A 23,172-nucleotide genomic window follows, 5' to 3' on the forward strand; every position below is an offset into this window, starting at 1 on the left:
GATTTGAGGATTTCAGACATGAATTCACGAGGCAAAGGTTTATTGGAATCTTGAATTTGGTTGCAAATCGAGGTAAGTGTCGCGGTTAACCTTGACTTGAGGGAGTAGGATTTAATTTTCTATTTGCTACGTGATTTAATGTGCGGGTACAACGTATATGTGAGGTGACAAGTACTTATGCATTGTGGTTTACTCAAAGCATGCTGGAGGATTTTATTTAATTTTGAATAATTTCCTATTTAATTAAGATATTCTTGTTCAAGTTAATTATTGATTATTTGATCATTATTAATGAAATTTTTATTGATTTAATTATTGTTGAATATAATGAGGAAGATTGTAAAAGCACGAAGGGTGATGTCGTGCCATTTTTATTATTGATACTATCGTTGTCATGGTGAGAAAGAGTGTAAAAGCACAAAGGGTGTTGCCGTGTAAATTTTGAGAGTAAAATCACGAAGGGTGATGCCGTGCCATTTTCAGAGAGTGTAAAAGCAAGAAGGGTGATGCGGTGCCAAAAGAGAGTAAAAGCACGAAGGCTGATGTCACGAATTATTATTATTATTATTATTATTATTATTATTATTATTATTATTATTATTATTATTATTATTATTATTATTATTATTATTATTATTATTATTATTATTATTATTATTTATTTATTTATTTATTTATTTATTTATTTATCAGTTTATGGGAGGAATGAGAGTAAAAGTACGATGGGTGGTGCCGTGCCATTTTATAAATTGTTATTTATTGTATTATTGTTGCTTCGTATTTGTTTATACTTGTACAGGTTGTTTTCGTGCGTGTCTTGTCATAGCCTCGTGACTACTTTGTCGAGGTTAGGCTCGATACTTACGGAGTACATGGGGTCGGTTGTACTCATACTACACTCTACACTTCTTGTGTAGATTTTGGAGTTGGTCCCGGCGGAGTATCATAGACGTGATCGGATTCAGCTACTCAGAGGAGACTTGAGGTATAACAACACATCGTTCGCAGTTCTGAAGTCCCCTTCTATCTTACCTTAGTTGTGTATTATCTTTCAAATAGTTTGAATTTTATTCAGACCTTTATTTATATTATTCTAGTAGCTCGTGCACTTGTGACACCAGATTCGGGAATGTATTTTGACGATTCAGTAGTTATGGTCTTCCGCACTTTACTTCAGTAATTGACTCCTGTTTAATTTAATTTGCTTACAAATAGTTAAGATTATTTTAACGTTGGCTTGCCTAGTAAGTGAAATGTTAGGCGCCATCACGGTCCTGAAGGTGAAAATTTTGAGTCGTGACAAGTTGGTATCAGAGCCCTAGGTTACTTAGGTCTCACGAGTCACGAGCAAGCTTAGTAGAGTCTGAAGGATCAGTACGGAGACATCTATACTTATCTTTCATAGGCTATGAAGTTTAGGAACAATATCACTTCTTTCATATTCTATCGTGCAATCTTATTCTATTATCGATGATTGAACCATTCTATTCTTATTCTCTCTTAGATGGTAAGAACACGTATTACATATACCGATGAACAGGGACCAGAGCCCCCGATGGCAACTATGACCAGGGGTAGAGGTTGAGGCCGAGGTCGTGCTAGAGGCCGAGGCAAGGGCAGAGGTAGAGCTCAGTCTATAGCTCGAGTAGCAACACCTGTTGTAGAACTGTCATGACCCAAAATCCCACCACTGGCATCGTGATTACGCTTACTCTCTAAGACTAGGTAAGCCAATTACAATTACATTTCAAGCCATTTTTTTTTTAAATTCAATAACCAACAGCGGAAACAATTATGAAAACCTCCCAAGACTGGTAATACTAAGTCACTAACTCTAACTTAATATAGGGAATGATCTCAAGGATCGAATACTCAATACTGTTTGATTAATAATTAACAGTACAATAAAATGGAAAGACTCCAAGCGACTACGACGACCAAGCAGCTCAATCTTGAGTCCTTGCGATCATGCTTTAACTCTGTCCGAGTTCGATACCTCCAATATCTGGCTCTGCACAAAAATGTGCAGAAGTATAGTATGAGTACACCACAGTCGGTACCCAGTAAGTATCAAGACTAACTTCGGTAGAGTAGTGACGAGGTACAGTCAAGACACTTACTAGTCTAATAACCTGTGCAATATAGTATACAAAAATAATAGAAAAACAAATAGCACTGATAGCAACAATAATCAACTAGTGATGTAACAGCAAGGCAGCAAGAACTCCATAAATATTGCTCAAACATGTAATGAACACAAGTACAACCAATAATCAAGTCCTTCAAAATATACATCTTTCATCTATAAGTTTTTCAATAGAAATCTCTAGAATATAATCCTTTCCAATAAATATATTTCGAACATACTTCTTTCAATTAAATATCCTTCAAATATAATTCTTTCAAATAAATATCTTTCGAATATGATCCTTTCAAATAATATCCTTCAAATATAATTCTTTCAAATAAATGCCTTTCGAATATAATTCTTTCAAATAATATTTTGAACATAATCCTTTCAAATAAAAGTCACCTTGTGACACCTCATCTCATAATCATAAAATACGGTATCATCCCACTTTCATATTTCCATGGCACCTCGTGCCAATATCTCTATAACAATCGCACGGACAACATACGTGCCAATATCATCATCATATTTTCCCTGGCACCTCGTGCCCACATTTCATATCTGTTGCGGCGTGCAACCCGATCCCATATAACATTAATCATACAAGTTGCGGCATGCAACTTGATCCCATATAACATTAATCATACCTATTGCGGCGTGCAACCCGGTCCCATATAACATAATCCGCCTGGCAATAGCCACAGGCTCCCAATTTCAACACAGATCAGGCTATTATTAGGTTTACCGAAACAACAAGATAAGTTGCACAAGATATAAAAATAAACACAAGGAAAATCACCACATCACATGAAAATTACCAACGCAATAACCCCACATCATCACATAAAAATTACCAACACAATAACTCCACATCATCACATATCATCCTTGACAATATTAATAGCCACCCTTATCACTCCTATATATTAGCCTCCCTTATCCCTCATTTACATAAATTCAAAATAAATGATGAATAAAACCATGGATTTATGAAATATAATCACTTTTGGATATAGGACACTTACCCAAGTCGAAGTCGTGAAGAAATCCTCAAAATCGCACAAGAATCGTGCTCCAAAAATCAAAAACGAAATGAAGGAAATGACCATTTTTGGTCCTTAAGTTTCTGCCCATCCGTCACTAAAAATCCATTTTTTGTCACTAAAAGTCCACACCAGAACTTGCTTACAGCAGGAGTTATATTTTTCACTTAAAAGGCTCTAACTCCATCATACGAATTTGGAATTCGACAATTCTTATTCCTATGAGTCAAAAATAATAATACGAACCTAGTCGTTCAATCGAAACTAAATTCGGAGCTCACTTGCTCAATGCGATACCAATTTCGCTCGTTAAACAATTAACTCATATTTTACGCTAAAAACCCAATCGTGACTTGATGAAATTAGACCAAACTTTCCAGATCACTCCTATAATTCATTATCAAAATCCCAAAAATCTCGAAATTGAATTTTGATCTCTAGAACTAAAAATGGACCTTTGGATCATTACATGCTTATGCTGAAAACATCAAACTCGTCCAAAACTCTTCCCCGGCGGCATGTAGTTTATCACCTATAACTTCTTGTACTCAACTCCAACTGCCAAACGGTTTAACTCTCTGAAAACTAGATACAAATGAATACAACTTTCATGTTTTTCTCATCACCCATCTCCTTATAGATTGCGAGATATAAGCTCCCAAAGTCAGCCCTATGCAGCAGAAATTTCTAGCGATGCACACTGCTGTAGCAAAATTTTGCAGTACTAACTTTAGTCGATCGATCATACCTTTTTGTACAAATGTTAGAATGGTGAATGATTTATCATTCTAGAAACTAGAATCAAAGAGCTACAACTTTCATGTTTTGATAATTTCTAGATTCCTTATAAATTTTGAGATATAAGCTTCCAAAGTAAGCTCTACGTATCAGATATTTCGAACATTGCTGTAAAAAATAACCAGCAGTTAAAAATGATCCGAAACCACTTCGAAACTCACCTGAGGCCCTCGGGACCTCAACCTAATACACCAAAAAGTTCTAAAACATCATACGAACTTAGTAAAAACCTCAAATCACATAAAACAACACTAAAATCACGAATCATACCCCAATTCAAGCTTAAGGAACTTACGAATTTCCAACTTCTACATTCGATACTGAAACATATCATAACAATTCTGTTTGACCTCAAATTTTGCACACAAGTAATAAATGACATAACTAATCTATAAAAAATTTCAGAACGGGATTCCGACTACGATATCAAAAAATCAAACTCCCTTGTCAAACTTCCAAAAATTCAACTTTCGCCATTTCAAGCAAAATTTCACTACGGACTTCCAAAAGTTTTTCGGACATGCTCCTAAGTCCAAAATCACCATACGGAGCTATGGGAATCATCAAAACTCCATTTTGGGGTTGTTTACACATAATTCACCATCAGGTCAATTATTTCAACTTAAGCTTCCGGAACAAGAATTGTTCTTTCAATTAAATCCCGAATCATCCGAAAACCATACTTGACCACCCTCACAAGTCATAATACACATTTCAAAGCTGCTCGAGACCTTAAGCCACCAAACGGAACGTAAATTCTTAAAACGACAAGTCGGGTCGTTACATCCTCCCCATCTTAAAAAATACGTTCGTCCTCGAATGTGCCAAGAATTATTCTGAGGACATTAAATTTCTGAGTGTATTATTACATACATACTCGCGGGTGATTCTACGTCACAACAATTTAGCATGGGTCCGACAATACCATCTCAGTTGAGATTATTTCTTTTATCCTTATTTATAAACCTTAAAGCCAACTTGTTACACTCCAATTAATTTCAAAAGCCTTATTATCACATCAACGCACGATATTAGTTTCAACCAGCTATAGCAATTCGTGCCTATGCACACATCAATGTATGCTCATAACCACATCTCTGGTCATAATAGCTGCTTATAATTAATTTCAGCATCCTCAATTAATCTCATATTAACTAAAATCTCATTTCAAATGTTCGCAAACCTGACATCAACACGCTAGGCATGAAGACCTCATAATTATTTATCCAAATCAATGAGTCGCATTTAACACCACATGGGCACTCCCCTTATAGGCTAAAATGCAATGTTTATAGCACGAATATGGCTAAATATGCACAGAAACATATAAAAGAATTATCAAATAAGCCTAACAAGAATGACTCCCCATTAATACTATAATTCAAATTTAATTTCACAAAGGGAAAATTTAAACTCATAAAGTTTTCACCACAAGGACCTCGTCCTTATATAACTTCCACCACGGCTTGTAGCCCAGTTTAAATATTTCACATCATATAAAAATGCGAAGATCTCGTCCTCAACTCCGAATCACAAGTATTTTGCACATTATGCCAACTGAAATTTTCAATTTCCTTTTTTTCTTCTTTTCAATAAATGTCGTAAATAGTTTTCTCAACACATAATGAACCCCTCATTCCAATAGGGCAGAAAATTCATAAAATTGAAATCAATTATTCCGAAATCAAATCAAAACCCACTGCAGTGAGTAATAAAAATCACTTTTGGACTTATAGCCCTCAATGGTGTACAAAAATAAAAATGATAGACAGGGGCTAACATCATCAAATCTATCAACAGGGATAAACATATAAGTGGGTCACAAAGTTACGAAGCTCGCCCATAAGGGGAGCATAATAGGAGGACTCGCAACAATATTCAGAACCGAATCAAATTAAGAAAAAATATTCTTTTATAACAAATTAGGATCATACCTGTAATGACAACATCTGGTGTAGTGGCCTCAGCCACACCATAGCAATTATATCAATGGGTTGGACGTCCCCCTCTAGGGCGCCCTCTACCCGCCTATCCTCCACCTCTAACTGACTGTGTACGTGGGGTAGTAACTGCATTGGGGCCTATAGCCTGAGTGTTCTGATGAAATCCACCTCTCCCAAGTCTGGGACAATCTCTCATGATATGCCTAGTTTTACCATACTAACAACAACCCCTCTAAGGTCACGGCTGCTCGTACTGAGTCTGTGTCGGATAACTGGAATAACCACTGTAAGAATTTTGTATCGGTGGTGCACTATAAGAACTTACTAGAGCACCTCGAGTAATCTGATGTGCAGATTGAGCTGGCCCACTATCGAGCCTCCGCCATAATGGGTCATAGCTGAAGAGTAAAATCCACTAAACCCTCCAGAGCTTCGAGACCTTTTGGTCTCCTTAGACTCCCTTTCTCACTTAGAACACCATCAATCCTCCTCGCAATCTCCACTACTTGCTGAAATGGAGTATCAGTTTGCAACTCTCGAGCCATGCATATTTTAAGATCATAATCGAGCCCCTCAATGAATCTGCGGACTCACTCTCTAACTGAAGGAACCAAGATAGGTGCACGGCGGGCTAATTCACTGAACCTGATAGCATATTCTGACACTGTCATAGTGCCCTGACGTAACCGTTCAAACTCTGTGCGCCACGCATCTCGGAGAGTCTGGAGAGCAAACTCTTTCAAAAACATTTCCGAAAATTGAGCCCAAGTTGGTGGTAATGCATCGGCTGGTCTACCTTCTTCTTAAACTTGCCACTACTGATACGCTGCGCCTGACAACTGAAATGTAGTAAAGGCAACTCCGCTCACTTCCACAATACCCATGGTGCGGAGAATACGGTAACATTTTTCTAGAAATCCTTGGGCATCTTCTGAAGCTGTGCCACTGAAAGTAAGTGAACTATACCTCTTAAACCTCTCAAGTCTCTTTTCTTCTTCTTGTGATGCCTCTAGCCTGACCTCAGGCTGAACCGTAATAATAGGTTGTACCGGTACTACATCCGAAACCTGACAAATGTGAACCTTCTGCTCTGGAGTCGTGGTAGGAGTCTGAGCTACTCCCCCAATTTGTGAAATATTTGGTGCAACAAAGATCAATCCCGCCTGGGTTAATGTACCAAACATACTCAGGAACTGTGCTAAAGTCTCCTGAAGTCCGGGGGTAACAATAGGTGATTCTGGTACCTGTCCCCCAACTGGAGCTACTAGCGGCTCCTCGACTGCTGTTCTGACAGGTGCTCTAGTCACGAAATGTGCCCTTCCTCGGCCTCTACCTCGGCCTCGGCCTCTTGCGGCCCTAGCAAAATGTGCGGGTGCCTGGTCAGTTGACCCGGTAGCACGTGTCCTCACCATCTGTGAGAGAATTAGAGATATAAAGGCTCAAATTCACAACTGAACAAATTCCGCACGATAGGAATGAAAGAAGTGGAAATTTCATAACAGTTCTGTAGCCTCTCGAAGATAAGTACAGACGTCTCCATACCGATCCGCAAGACTCTACTAGACTCATTCGTGATTCATAGAACCTATGAACCTAGAGCTCTGATACCAACTTGTCACGATCCAAAATCTCACAACAGGCGTCGTGATGACGCTTAGTCTCTAAGACTAGGTAAGCCAATTAAAATTACATTTCAAGACATTTGTTTTTTAATTCAATACCAAAAACCAACAACGGAAACAATTATGAAAACCTCCCAAGACTGGTAATACTGAGTCAAGAACTCTAACTGAATACATGGAATGATCTCAAGAATCGAATACTCAATAATGTTTGATTAATAATTAATAGTACAATAAAATGGAAAGACTCCAAGGGACTGCGACGATAAAACAGCTCTACCTTGAGTCCTTGGGATCATGCTTTAATTGTGTCCGAGTCCGATATCTCCAATACCTGGCTCTGCAAATAAATGTGCAGAAGTGTAGTATGAGTACACCACAGTCAGTACCCAGTAAGTATCAAGACTAACCTCGATGGAGTAGTAACGAGGTACAGTCAAGACACTCACTAGTCTAATAACCTGTGCAATATAGTATAAAAAAATAATAGAAAAATAAATAGCAGTGATAGAAACAATAATCAACTAGTGATGTAACATCAAGGCAGCAAGAACTCCATAAATATTGCTCAAACAGGTAATGAACACAAGTACAACCAATAATAAGTCCTTCAAAATATACATCTTTCATCTATAAGTTTTTCAATAGAAATCTCTAGAATATAATCCTTTCCAATAAATATATTTCGAACATACTTCTTTCAATTAAATGTCCTTCAAATATAATTCTTTCAAATAAATATCTTTCGAATATAATTCTTTCAAATAATATCCTTCAAATATAATTCTTTCAAATAAATGTCTTTCGAATATAATTCTTTCAAATAATATTTTGAATATAATTCTTTCAAATAAAAGTCACCTTGTGACACCTCATCTCATAATCATAAAATACGGGTCTCAACCAACTTTCATATTTTCACGGCACCTCGTGCCAATATCTCTATCACAATCGCACGGACAACTTACGTGCCAATATTATCATCATATTTTCCCTGGCACCTCGTGCCCACATTTCATATCTGTTGTGGCGTGCAACCCGATCCCATATAACATTAATCATACCTGTTCTGGCGTGCAACTCGATCCCTTATAACATAATCCGCATGGCAATAGCCACAGGCTCCCAATTTCAACATAGATCAGGCTATTATTAGGTTTACCGAAACAACAAGACAAATTGCACAAGATATACAAATAAACACAAGGAAAATCACAACATCACATGAAAATTACCAACGCAATAACCCCATTTCATCACATAAAAATTACCAACACAATAACTCCACATCATCACATATCATCCTTGACAATATTAATAGCCACCGTTATCACTCCTATATTAGCCTCCCTTATCCCTCCGCCCTGACAATATTAATAGCCACCCTTATCGCTATGTATAATAGCCACACTCCGCCTAGACAATATCCCAACACACATAACCACAGTGAAATCCCACCCTTATAACCACATAATATCAATATTGAAATGCCACCCTTATATTCTCATAATAATAACTCAAATCACACAATAATTTACACGAAATATTATCACGACAACACAACACAATTAATTCATATCACAATTTGCCCAATGACCACAACCAATTCCAATGCTATAGTAAAATCAATAAATTTCTCAAAAATAGCCCAAGGCTCCGCACAACGTATATAAAATCTCAAAACAACAACAGAGATGAAAAAGTAAATCAGCATAGGACAACGCCTTCTTTAATCCAGATTTTAATAAATATAAATTAATGCCTCGTTTTAAACTTATTTAATAATTATTTACAGATAAGGATTCAATAATGAATTCAATTCCAAGAAAGAAATATAAAATCAACAAGAACACGAAATTCACAAACAATTCCAAGTGACAATAACACCAAATTATCATATAAAATACAATTTCGACAAACAATGAACGAGGCATGACAATTCAAGGATTTACTAAGTTCCAACAATTTTTTAATTAAATACATAAGGGTGTTTTTGAATTTTAACCAATATAATTTGCACATATAAATTAAGTACGTACTCGTCACCTTGCGTACACGACTTTCAATCACACAATTTTCACATAAGACTCAATGCCTAAGGGGTAATACCCCCACTCAAGGTTAGGCAAGATACTTACCTTTTTAAAGTTAGGCCGATATTTCAAAATAGCCTTCTTGCTTGAATTGACCTCAGGACAGCACAAATCTATCCAAATTATTTCAATTCAGTCAATACTAATTATAGGAATTAGTTCCATATGAAAATACTAATTTTCGAATAAAATCTGAAATTTAAATCAAAAATCACCCGTGGGGACCACGTTTCAAAATTCGATGAAATTTAAAAAAATTCGACAACCCATTCAATTACGAGTCCACCCATACCAATTTTATCAAATTCCGATAACAACTCGACCTCCAAATCTAAAATTTTGCGTTCTTGAAAAGGTTTGCAAAAATTTTGATTTCTTCCATTTAAATTCGAAATAAATTATGAATATAACCATGGATTTATGAAATATAATCACTTTTGGATATAGGACACTTACCCAAGTCGAAGTCGTGAAGAAATTCTCAAAATCGCCCAAGAACCGTGCTCCAAAAGTCCAAGAACGAAATGAAGGAAATTGACCATTTTTTATCCTTAAGTTTCTGCCCATCCGTCACTAAAAGTCCATTTTCCATCATTAAAAGTCTATTTTTTCGTCACTAAAAGTCCACACCAGAACTTGCTTGCACCAACAGTTATTATTTTCACTAAAAAGGCTCTAACTCCATCATACGAACTCGGAATTTGATGATTCATATTCCTATGAGTCACAAATAATAATACGAACCTAGTCGTTCAATAGAAACTCAATTCGGATATCACTTACTCAATGCGATACCAATTTCGCTCGTTAAACAATTAACTCATATTTCACGCTAAAAACCCAATCGCGACTTGATGAAATTAGACCAAACTTTCCAGATCACTCCTATAATTCATTATCAAAATTTCGGAAGTCTCAAAATCAAATTTCGATCTCTAGAACTAAAAATGGACCTTTGGATCATTACATGCTTATGCTGAAAACATCAAGCGCTTCCAAAATTCTTCCCCGACAGCATGTAGTTTATCAACTATAACTTCTTATACTTAATGCCAACTTCCAAACGGTTTAAATTTCTGCAAACTTTATACAAAGGGCTACAACTTTCATGTTTTGATCATTGCCCAACTCTTTATAGCTTGCGAGATATAAGCTCCCAAAGTTAGCCCTGTGCAGCAGAAATTTCTAGCGATGCACACTGCTGTAGCCAAAATCTGCAGTACTAGCTTCAGTCAATCGATCATAACATTTTGTAAAAATTTCCAAATGATAAATGGTTTATCATTCTGGAAAAGTAGAATCAAAGAGTTAAACTTTCATGTTTTGATAATTTCTAGATTCCTTATAGATTTCGAGATATAAGCTTCCAAAATCAGCTCTGCGCATCAAATATTTCGAACATTGCTGTCAAAACAAGCAGCAGTTAAAAATGATCCAAAACCACTTCGAAACTAACCCGAGGCCCTCGGGACCACAACCCCATACACCAACAAGTCCTAAAACATCATATGAACTTAGTTGAAACCTCAAATCCCATAAAACAACGCTAAAACCACGAAACATACCCCAATTCAAGCTTAAGGAACTTAAAAATTTCCAACTTCTACATTCGATGCTGAAACCTATCAAATCAATTCCGATTGACCTCAAATTTTGCACACAAGTCATAAAAGATATAATTGATCTATAAAAAAATTTAGAACTGGATTCCGACTCCAATATCAAAAAGTCAACTTTCGTCATTTCAAGTAAAATTTCACTATGGACTTCCAAACAATTTTCCGGACACACTCCTAAGTCCAAAATCACCATACAGAGCTATTGGAATCATCAAAACTCTATTTCGTGGTTGTTTACAAATAATTCACCATCCGGTCAATTATTTCAACTTAAGCTTCCAGTACAAAAATTGTTCTTTCAATTAAATCCTGAATAATCCGAAAACCAAACTTGACCACCCTAGCAAGTCATAATACATATTTCAAAACTGATCGAGACCTTAAGCCACCGAAAGGAACGTAAATTCTTAAAATGGCAAGTCGGGTCATTACAATAACCTTAGGTAGATCTTCAGGAGGAGGTTCCAGTTCAGACTGTACTAGTTGGAACATTTTAGGTCCCGGAAGGATTCATAGCTACTCCAGTGCTAGAAGGCGCTCTAGTCCATTTGGTGAGTCTTATGGAAGGCGTGGCCTAGAATGGTACATTTCCAGTGGCACCATCCATCTCACGTGCTGGGGGAGGAGCATAAATTCCCACTACTCCCGCTCCAGAGCAGATGGCTCCCCAGTATCAGACTCCAGCATCCCCGCCAGTTGGGGTAGTTCAGCCAGTTGTTGCGGAACAGGCCGGTGATAGGCCCGCCATGTCTTCTGAGGCTTTATTGAGGTTGGACAAGTTTACTAAGCTCTTTCCAGTTCACTCCAGTGGTACACCTTTTGAGGACCGACAGGAATATCTTGACCACTGCCATGAGGTATTGCGGAACATGGGTATAATTGAGACCAATGGGGTCGATTTTGCTATATTTCAGATGACGGGTTTTGCCAAGTGATGGTGGAGAGATTATACGTGGACCAGACCAGTTGGATCACCTGCATTGACCTGGGAGCAGTTCTCGCGGCTATTTCTAGTGAAGTTCCTCCCTATCATATTGAGAAAGGATTACCACAAGCAGTTTGAGCATCCACAGCATGGCAGTATGATTGTTACTCAGTACGAGACCCGTTTTGTAGCTTTAGCCCCTCATGCTCTCCTTTTACTACCAACTGAGGGAGAGAGAGTGAGAAGGTTTATTGAGGGACTCACTCACCCTATCAGGCTTCAAATGGCCAAGGAGACTAGAAGTGAGATTTCCTTTCAGGCGGCTGCTAATGTTGCGAGGAGGATCGAGATAGTTCTTGCACAGGAGAGAGGGCAGGGGTCTGATAAGTGGCCTCTTCATTTCGGTGGGTTCAGTGGCGCATCATCTGGAGGCAGGGGTAATTTTGGTAGAGGCCATCCTCCTAGGTCATTTCATTAATCGCTCTAGGTATCCCACAATGCTTCAGGTGGTCACGGCCCTCATGTGTCTCATTCCGACCAGCTAGCTTACAATGTACCACCAGCTCCTATTAATGCACCTCCGATCCAGAGTCATCAGAGTGGTTATCCAGGTTGACATGGCCAGTTCCAGGGTCAACAGTCACAACAGCCGAGGACCTGTTATACTTGTGGTGATCCGAGAAATATTGCTAGATTTTTCCCTCGGGCATGGGGCAGTTCAAGCAGCAGGGTTCTCGTGATATGATTCCAGCACCAGCTATTCTGCCACCTGCCCAGCCAGGTAGGGGCAGGGGTCAGACAGCTAGAGGTGGAGGTTAGGCCGTTAGAGGCCGTCCTAGGGATGCGGTTCATAGTGATGGGGCCCAACCTCGATTTTATGCTTTTCCTGCTAAGTCTGAGGCAGATTCATCCAATGCAGTGATCACAGGTATTGTTCCAGTTTGCCATAGAGATGCTTCAGTTCTATTTGATCCAGGATCTACTTATTCCTATGTGTCCTCCTATTTTGCTTCATATATGGTTGTGCCTCGTGATTCTCTGAATGCTTCTGTGTGTGTGTCCACACCGGTGGGAGATTTTGTTATGGTAGATCATGTCTATCGTTCGTGTGTGATTACTATTGGGCGTCTTGAGACTAGCTTGGATATTCTACTTCTTGATATGGTAGATTTTGATGTCATCTTGGGTATGGATTGGTTGTCACCTTATCATGCTATATTGGATTGTCATGCCAAAACGGTGACCTTAGCCATGCCGGGGTTGCCTCACTTATAGTGGAAAGGGACTCCTGGCCATTCTACCAGCAGGGTTATCTCTTATGTGAAAGCTCGACGTATGGTCGAGAAGGTGTGTCTAGTTTACTTGGCTTATATTCGCGATCCCAGCACGGAAGTTCCTTCTATGGATTCAGTTCTAGTTGTCCGTGAATTTCCAGATGTATTTCCTGTAGATCTGTCGGGAATGCCAGCCGACAGAGATATTGACTACTGTATTGATTTAGTCCCGGGCACTCAACCCATTTCTATTCCACCATACTGTATGGCTGCCGAAGTTGAAAGAATTGAAGGAGCAATTACAAGACTTGTTTAATCAGGGATTCATTAGACCTAGTGTCTCGCCCTGGGGTGCACCGGTACTATTTGTAAAGAAGAATGATGGCTCTATGCGGATGTGTATATATTATCGACAGTTGAATAAGGCCACTATCAAAAACAAATATATGTTGCCAAGAAATGATGATTTATTCGATCAGCTTCAGGGTGCCAAGGTATTTTCAAATATCGATTTGAGGTCTGGTTACCATCAGTTGAAGATTAGGGCATCAAATGTCCCTAAGACAGATTTTCGGACTCAGTATGAGCATTATGAATTCCTAGTGATGTCATTTGGGTTGACAAATGACCCAGCATCATTTATAGATTTGATGAACTGGGTATTCAAACCCTATTTGGATTCTTTTATGGTTGTATTCATTGATGATATCTTGATTTACTCCAGCAATCGAGAGGAGCATGAGCAGCATCTTCGGATTGTGCTTTAGACTTTGAAAAATAATCAATTATATGTAAAATTTTCAAAATGTGCACTTTGGTTAGACTCAGTTGCCTTTTTGGGACATGTTGTATCGACAGAAGGTATAAAAGTGGATCCTAAGAAGATTGAGGCTGTTCAGAATTAGCCTAGACCTACTTCAGCTACAGAGATCCGGAGTTTCCTAGGTTTGGTAGGTTATTATCGCTGGTTTGTGGATGGGTTTTCATCTATAACATCCCCATTGACTAAATTAACCCAGAAAGGTGCCCCATTCATATGGTCAGACGAGTGTGAGTTGAGCTTTCAGAAGCTCAAGACCGCTTTGACTACAACGCCAGTGTTGGTATTACCCACATGTTCAGGATCTTATACGGTATATTGTGATGCATCTCACGTTGGGCTTGGTGTAGTATTGATGCAAGATGGCAGGGTGATTGCATATGCGTCGCGGCAGTTGAAAGTTCACGAGAAGAATTATCCTGTCCATGACTTAGAATTGGTAGCCATTGTTCATGCACTGAAGATTTGGAGGCATTACCTTTATGGTATCTCGTGTGAGGTATTCACTGATCATCGTAGCCTACAGTATCTGTTCAAACAAAAATATCTCAATTTGAGGCAGAGAAGATGGTTGTAGCTGTTGAAAGACTATGATATCACCATTTTGTATCACCCCGGAAAGGCTAATGTGGTGGCCGATGCTTTGAGTAGAAAGGTTGTGAGTATGGGCAGCCTTGCTTATATTCCGGTTGGTGAGAGACCATTAGTTGCAGATGTCCAGACTTTGGATAATCAGTTCGTGAGGTTAGATGTTTCAAAACCCAGTCGGGTTCTATCTTGCACAGTCGCTCGATCTTCTTTATATGAGCGTATCAAAGAGCGACAATATGATAGATCCTCATTTGCTTATCCTTAAGGACACGGTGCGGCACGATGATGCCAAACAAGTTGCTGTGGGGGAAAATGGAGTTCTGCAGATGCAGGGTAGTATTTGTGTGCCTAATGTGGATGGGCTTCATGAATTAATTCTTGAAGAGGCACACAGTTCCCGGTATTCTATTCATCCAGGTGCCGCCAAAATGTGTCAAGATTTAAGGCAACATTATTGGTGGAGGAGAATGAAAAGGATATAGTTGCATATGTAGCTCGGTGTCTAAATTGTCAACAAGTCAAGTATGAGCATCAGAGACCTGGTGGTTTGCTTCAGAAGTTAGAAATTCCTGAATGGAAGTGGGAGCGTATCACTATGGATTTTGTTGTTGGGCTTCCACAGACTCAGAGAAAATACGACGCAGTTTGGGTCATTGTGGACAGGTTAACCAAGTCAGCACATTTCATTCCAGTGGCAATTACCTATTCTTCATAGCGGTTAGCTAAAATTTACATCCGTGAGATTGTCCGCCTTCACGGTGTGCCCGTGTCTATTATTTCAGATCGAGGAACGTAGTTTACCTCACACTTCTGGAGGGCTGTACAGTGTGAGTTAGGCAAGTGAGTTGTGTTGAGTACAAAATTTCACCCATAGACAGACGGACAGTCAGAGCGCACTATACAGATATTGGAAGATATGCTTCGCGCTTGTGTTATAGACTTTGGAGGTTCTTGGGATCAGTTCTTGCCACTTGCAGAGTTTGCCTATAATAATAGATACCAGTCGAGCATTCAGATAGCTCCATATGAGGCATTATACGGAAAGAGATTTCGTTCACCAGTTGGAAGCTTTGAACCGGGAGAGGCTCGGTTATTGGGTACCGATTTGGTACAGGATGCCTTGGATAAGGTCAAAATTATTCAGGATCAACTTCGTACAGCTCAGTCTAGGAAAAAGGGTTATGCCGACCGTAAGGTTCGTGATATTGCATTCATGGTTGAAGAAAGAGTATTGCTCCGAGTTTCACCTATGAAAGGTGTAATGAGGTTCGGAAGGAAGGGCAAGTTGAGCCCTAGGTATATAGGACCCTTCGAAATTCTTGAAAGGGTGGGCGAAGTAGCCTACAGGCTTGCAATACCACCTAGTTTATCAGCGGTTCATCCGGTGTTCCATGTGTCTATGCTCCATAAATATCATGGTGATCCGTCCCATGTGTTAGATTTTAGCTCAGTCCAATTGGACAAGGATTTGACTTACGAAGAGGAGCCGGTAGCTATTCTAGCCCGGCAGGTCCGACAGTTGAGGTCTAAGAGTTATCCTTCAGTTCGGGTGCAATGTAGGGGTCAGTCAATTGAGATAGCTACCTGGGAGTCCGAGTCGGACATGCGGAGTAAATATCCACACCTTTTCACTAGCTCGGGTACTTTTCTAATTCCGTTCGAGAACGAACGTTTGTTTTAGAGATGGAGAATGTGATGGCCCAAAAAGGTCATCTTTAAATTTAATAATTATTTATGTGTTCTAATATCCCAAATAGCATTATTCAGCATTCCTCGACTAGCGTGCGCAGTCCGTAAATCTTTCAGGAAAGTTTTTTTGTGAAAAAATGATTAAAATGTGAAATAGAGCTTTAAAACTTAATTGGGTTGACTTTGGTCAACATTTTGAGTAAACAGACCTGGATCAGTGTTTTGACAGTTTTGGTAGGTCCGTATCGTGATTTGGGACTTGGGCGTATACCCGGAATCGAATTCGGAGGTCCCTAACTCGAGTTATCGCTTGTTGTCGAAAATTTGAAGTTTTAAGGTTTAATAACTTTAAAGAATTGACCAATGTTTGACTTTATTGATACCGGGTCCGTATTTTGGATTCGGAACCCGATATAGGCCTGTTACTATATTTATGACCTGTCTGTCAAATTTGGGGAGAAACGGAGTTAGTTTGACGTGATTCGGGCGTCCGGTTATTAAAATAGAAATTCTAAAGTTTTATTGAAAATTTCATTTGATTTGGAGTCAGATACGTAGTTCTAGGCATTATTTTGGTGTTTTGATCGTGCGATCAAGTTCGTATGATGTTTTTAGACTTGTGTGCTTATTTGGTTTGGAGCCCCAAGGGCTCGGATGAATTTCGGATAGGCTACGGGTGGTTTGGAACTTAGAAAATCTGGTTTTTACTTAGCTTCAGCTGTCATCTGGTTTCCTTCTTCGCGTTAATGAAGGCACAACTGCGAACGTGAAGAGTGAACGGGCTGGGTGAGCTTTTACCCTACGCGAAGGGTTGTACGCAAACGCGATGTGGAGGGGGGCTGCCCTTCGCGAACGCGTAGTTTATGGGACCTGGGGAAGTGGAACAGAGTAATACTCTTCGCGAACGCGGCACAGGACTCGCAAACGCGTAGGCTGGGGGTGTAGGCCTTCGCGAACGCGAAGGCCAATTGGGCTGCTGCACATCATGAACACGACAGGCCCTTCGCGAACGCGAAGAAGGCCTGACGCCCAGTGAATAAAAAAGACCCAAACGGGATTTTTTTTATTTTTCACAAAACCTCAATTAGAACTCGGTTTAGGGGCAATTTCAAAGGAGGTTTTCACGATTTCGAACTAGGTAAGTGTTTGTTATCATATAGTGATTATATTTCATAAATCCATGTCTATATTCATCATCTATTTCGGATTTAGATGGAAGAAATTGGAATTTTTATAAAATCTTCCAAAAAAGAAAATTTAAGATTTGAAGGTCCATTTGACATCGGAATTTGATAATTGTTTTATGGTTGAACTCGTATCGGAACAAGTGTTCGGATTTCATAAATTTTTCTGGGATTCAAGATGTGGGTCCCACTTTTGATTTTTAAAATAAATTTCGGATTTTAATTCGTAAAATTAGTAAATTCATATGGAATTAATTCCTACGATTTGGATTAAGTAAATTGAATTGTTTATGACTAGATTTGCAAATCGAGATAAGTGTCGTGGTTAACCTTGACTTGAGGGAGTAGGATTTAATTTTGTATTTGCTACGTGATTTAATGTGCGGGTACAACGTATATGTGAGGTGACGAGTACTTATGCATTATGGTTGAGTCAAAGCATGCTGGAGGATTTTATTTAATTTTGAATAATTACATATTTAATTAAGATATTCATGTTCAAGTTTATTATTGATTATTTGATCATTATTCATGAAAGTTTTATTGATTTGATTATTGTTGAATATGGTGAGAAAGAGTGTAAAAACACGAAGAGTGATGTTGTGCCATTTTTATTATTTATACAATCATTATCATGGTGAGAAAGAGTGTAAAAGCACGAAGGGTGTTGCCGTGTAAATTTTGAGAGTAAAAACACGACAGGTGATGTCATGCCATTTTCAGAGAGTGTAAAAGCACGAAGGGTGATGCTGTGCCAAAAGAGAGTAAAAGCAAGAAGGGTGATGTCATGCCAATTATTATTATTATTATTATCAGTTTATGGGAGGAATGAGAGTAAACGCACGAAGGGTGGTGCCGTGCCATTTTTATATTATCAGTTGCTCATTTTATTGTTGATGAATTAATTGGCTGCTAATTGATACTACTCCTACTGAAATTATTATATCATTCCCCTTCGCATGTCCCCTCCAAATTTATAAATTATTATTTATTGTATTAATGTTGCTTCGTATTTGTTTATACTTATACAGGTTGTTTACATACGTGTCTTGTCATAGCCTCGTCACTACTTCGTCGAGGTTAGGCTCGACACTTACGGAGTACATGGGATCGGTTGTACTCATACTACACTCTGCACTTCTTGTGCAGATTTTAGAGTTGGTCCCGGTAGCGTACCATAGACGTGCTCGGATTCAGCTACTCAAAGGAGACTTGAGGTATAACTGCTCAGCGTTCGCAGTTCTGAAGTCCCCTTCTATCTTACCTTAGATGTGTATTATCTTTCAAATAGTTTGAATTTTATTCAGGCCTTTATTTGTATTATTCTAGTAGCTCGTGCGCTTGTAACACCAGATTCGGGAATGTATTTTGATGATTCGGTAGTTATGGTCTTCCACACTTTACTTTAGTAATTGACTCCTGTTTAATTTAATTTGCTTACAAATGGTTAAGATTATTTTAACGTTGGCTTGCCTAGCAAGTAAAATGTTAGGCTCCATCACGGTCCTCAAGGTGGGAATTTCGGGTAGTGATAAATATGGTTTAGATTTATCATCAATTTGGAGTTCCATTTGGGGTCAAGGACAAAAATGAGACCTTTTTCCGGATAGCAGGGTAATATTAGATTAAAAGTCTAACAGTTGGAAAAGTTGCTCAATTTTGGATAGTAAGGAGCCAAATTTGTCCTTTTTTTGTAGATTAAATATTTTAACTATTAAACTCATTAAGCTTAAATCATAAATCCGCCTTTGCAGGTACATACGACAAGAAATTATACTCAATTACTTGAGTTCGCGGGATGGAGAAAATTTAGAGAACAAAGATAATGATAAAGGTGTTGAGGTGAGAGTACTGGATCCAGAGGGTAATTTTCATGACATGAAGTTTACATGATGGAATAGCGTGAGGAGACTTGTGTTTAACCGAGGATGGAACAAGCTCGTGCTAGCTAATGACCTTCAAAAGGGAGATACTGTTGATCTCCAGCACTTTAGAATTTGTTCTCAACTCTGTTTTTCTTTAAACATCATTAAGATTAAAGTATCAAAAATTAACCGAACAAATTTTGAAATTCAAATACTTGATTCATAAAAATTGGACTATAACTGAAATTTCTAGAACTTCCATTTTTTCACAGCTTAACTATTTCTTTTTTTTTTTAGCCCAAAACTATTTCTTGGATTACTACTGCAGGAAAAAAATGAATAAATTCAATAATAATTCATCAAACTTCACGAATCAAAGCAAATCCATGGGAAAAGATATCTAAGTTCAGGGACGGCTCAAGGAATGAGACTAGTAAAAACATTTACTTTAGGAGACCCCAAAAAGTTTTAATGTTAGGGCAGAACTATATAGCCACCAATACTGTGATAAAAATCAACCAAAAGAAAAATAAAAGAAACCTTGATCTTCAATGATTCTTGTGAGTAGCTTTGTCTCTGGCGATGGGGAAATAATTTCCGCATGCTAGACATTGATTATCGTACACGGTAGGGATATGGGTGTGACTGTCTCATAATACACATTAAGATCCCCTCCTGGCCGAACCACCTCTCTACAACCCAGAATTATCAAGTGCCAATAACTCCTAAGGCATTTGATTCTTCTTTCTCTAAGTGAGATCATAGTAGTCATGAGTTGTTTTTCCCCTATAAAAGTGGCGATAGCAAACGTCGAAATTATGACGGCAAGGAAACTAGTAAAAGTAGGTATTTTCCGTGAGCGGCGAGATCACCGGCGCACTCTTCGTGATTTTCACATATGCCGCATATTTCCTTCCACTCTTTATGGGTGTTATCGTAATGGTTTCTGAGCCCGTCCACTGTCTTGAATTTTCTGCATTCACAGTGTAAGCACTTTGGCTTCTCCCTTGTAGGGCGATCCAACAACAGTTTAACTTTCTCTTTGTCCTTTAGTTCATCGTAGTCGGCACGTCCCATGAATGCATTAATAAGAGCAAGCAGTGATGAGCGAGAAGAGAGCAATGATGAGGGAGAAGAGAACAGTAGAACTGATTTAACAATGAGGGAGGAGAGAAGGGGTGGAGAGAAATACCAATACTTACTGATTTACTGATGAGGGAGAAGAGAAAGACGGAGAAATATATATATATATCAGTACAACAAATTTTGTAACGGATTCTCCCTCCAAATTTTTGTGTGCGGGAGTGGGGGCATTACCGGGAAAGTATTTTTTGTTTTTTTGTTTTTTAATCTTTTCCTTTTTGGTTCCGTTGGGAAAAAGTTAACTAACTACATCTCAAATACCTTTGTCCCAAAAAATGGAAGAACTCCATCAATTAACTGATATGGAAATGGATCTGTTAGAGAAAATGAATTACCGGTCCAAAATTGTGTAACCGAAATTGGGCCCGGGTTGTTTCAACTGGATTGAGCTAAACTGGCCGATGGATAAGTATCGGCTAGTAGCTCCCATCTTAGCCATCCGCGTGTCTTCTTTTCTTAAAGTCACGACTCGAAATTTTCACCTTCAGGACAGTGATGGCGCCTAACATTTCATTTGCTAGGCAAGCCAACGTTAAAAATAATCTTAACCATTTTAAGCGATTTAAATTAAATAGAAGTCAATTACTAAAATAAAGTGCGAAAGCCCATAAATACTGTCACGACCAGGAATTTTCCACCAACGGGACCGTGATGGCGCCTAACATTTCACTTGCTAGGCAAGCCAACGTTAGAGAATTATTAAACTAATTCCTTATTTCCATTTAGTAATGAACAATAATTAACTAAGATAAAATATAATAAGTGCAAAATATCATAAAAACTGTATTAATTACTACCACCAGGATCTGGAATCACAATTCACGAGCATTCTAGAATTTGCTACAAGTAATAGTCAAAGAGAAACACAATTGTCTGAATGAAAGAAACGGTAGAACAGAAAAGATAGACAGGGACTTCAAGGTCTGTGAACGCCGACAGATCTACCTTGAGTCTCCGGACAGCGGACCAATAGCAAAATCTCGATCAACCCGAGCTGGTATCAAAATTTGCATAGAAAGTGCAGAGTGCAGTATCATAAAAATAGTATTATTCTGCTTGGCACACAGAATATTATTCTGCTTGGCATAAAAATAGGAGTCCATCCACATTAGGCACACAAATACGACCCTGCATCCTCAAAACTCTGTCATCTCCAATAGTAACTTGCTTGGCACCACCGTGCCGCACTGTGTCTCTAAGGACAAGTAAATGAGGATCGTCATCCTGCCGATCTCTGATGCGTTCAAACAAAGAAGACCGAGTAACTGTACAAGCTAGAACATGGCTGGGCTCAGAAACATCTAACCTCACGAGCTGGTTGGCCAAGGAGTGAACATCCAACGCAAGCGGTCTCTCACCAACTGGAATATATGCAAGGCTACCCATACTGACTGACTTTCTACTCAAAGCATCGGCCACCACATTGGCCTTCCCGAGATGATACAATATGGTGATATCATAGTCTTTCAATAGCTCCAGCCAACTTCTCTACCTCAAATTTAGTTCCTTCTGCTTGAACAAATACTTCAAGATCCGATGATCAGTGAATACCTCACATGGCACGCCGTAAAGATAGTGCCTCAAAATATTCAGCGCGTGAACAATGGCTGCCAGCTCTAGATCATGAACATGGTAATTCTTCTCGTGAACCTTCAGCTGTCGTGAAGCATATGCAATAACCTTGCCACCCTGCATCAATACCGCACCCAGACCAATACGAGATGCGTCACAATATACTGTATAAGATCCTGAACCTGTGGATAACACTAATACCGGTGTCATGGTCAAAGCAGTCTTGAGCTTCTGAAAGCTCACTTCACACTCGTCTGACCACCTGAACGGGGCACCCTTCTGGGTCAATCTGGTCAGCGGAGCTGCTATGGATGAAAACCCCTCCACAAATCGACGATAATAGCCCGCCAAACCTAGGAAACTATAGATCTTTGTAGTTGATGTGGGTCTAGGCCCGTTCTGGACTGCCTCAATCTTTTTAGGATCCACCTGAATACCCTCTACTGATACAACGTGACCCAAGAAAGCAACTGAACTCAACCAAAACTCGCATTTTGAGAACTTAGCATATAACTAGCTATCTTTCAGAGTCTGAAGAACAATCCGAAGGTGCTTCTCATGCTTCTCTCGACTGTGGGAGTAGATCAAGATATCATCAATAAACACAACCACAAAGAAATCCAAGTAGGGTTTGAACACCCGGTTCATCAAATCCATGAATGTTGCTGGGGCATTTGTTAGCCAAATGACATTACTAGAAACTCATAATGCCCATACCGAGTCCGAAAAGCTGTCGTAGGAATATCAAATGCCCTAATCCTCAACTGATGGTAGCCAGATCCCAAATCAATCTTTGAAAACACCTTGGCATACTGAAGCTGATCAAATAAATCATCAATCCTCGGCAATGGATATTTGTT

The sequence above is a fragment of the Nicotiana tabacum genome, chromosome 23 (assembly GCF_000715075.1).
Source record: "Nicotiana tabacum cultivar K326 chromosome 23, ASM71507v2, whole genome shotgun sequence".
Classification (NCBI taxonomy): Eukaryota; Viridiplantae; Streptophyta; class Magnoliopsida; order Solanales; family Solanaceae; genus Nicotiana; species Nicotiana tabacum.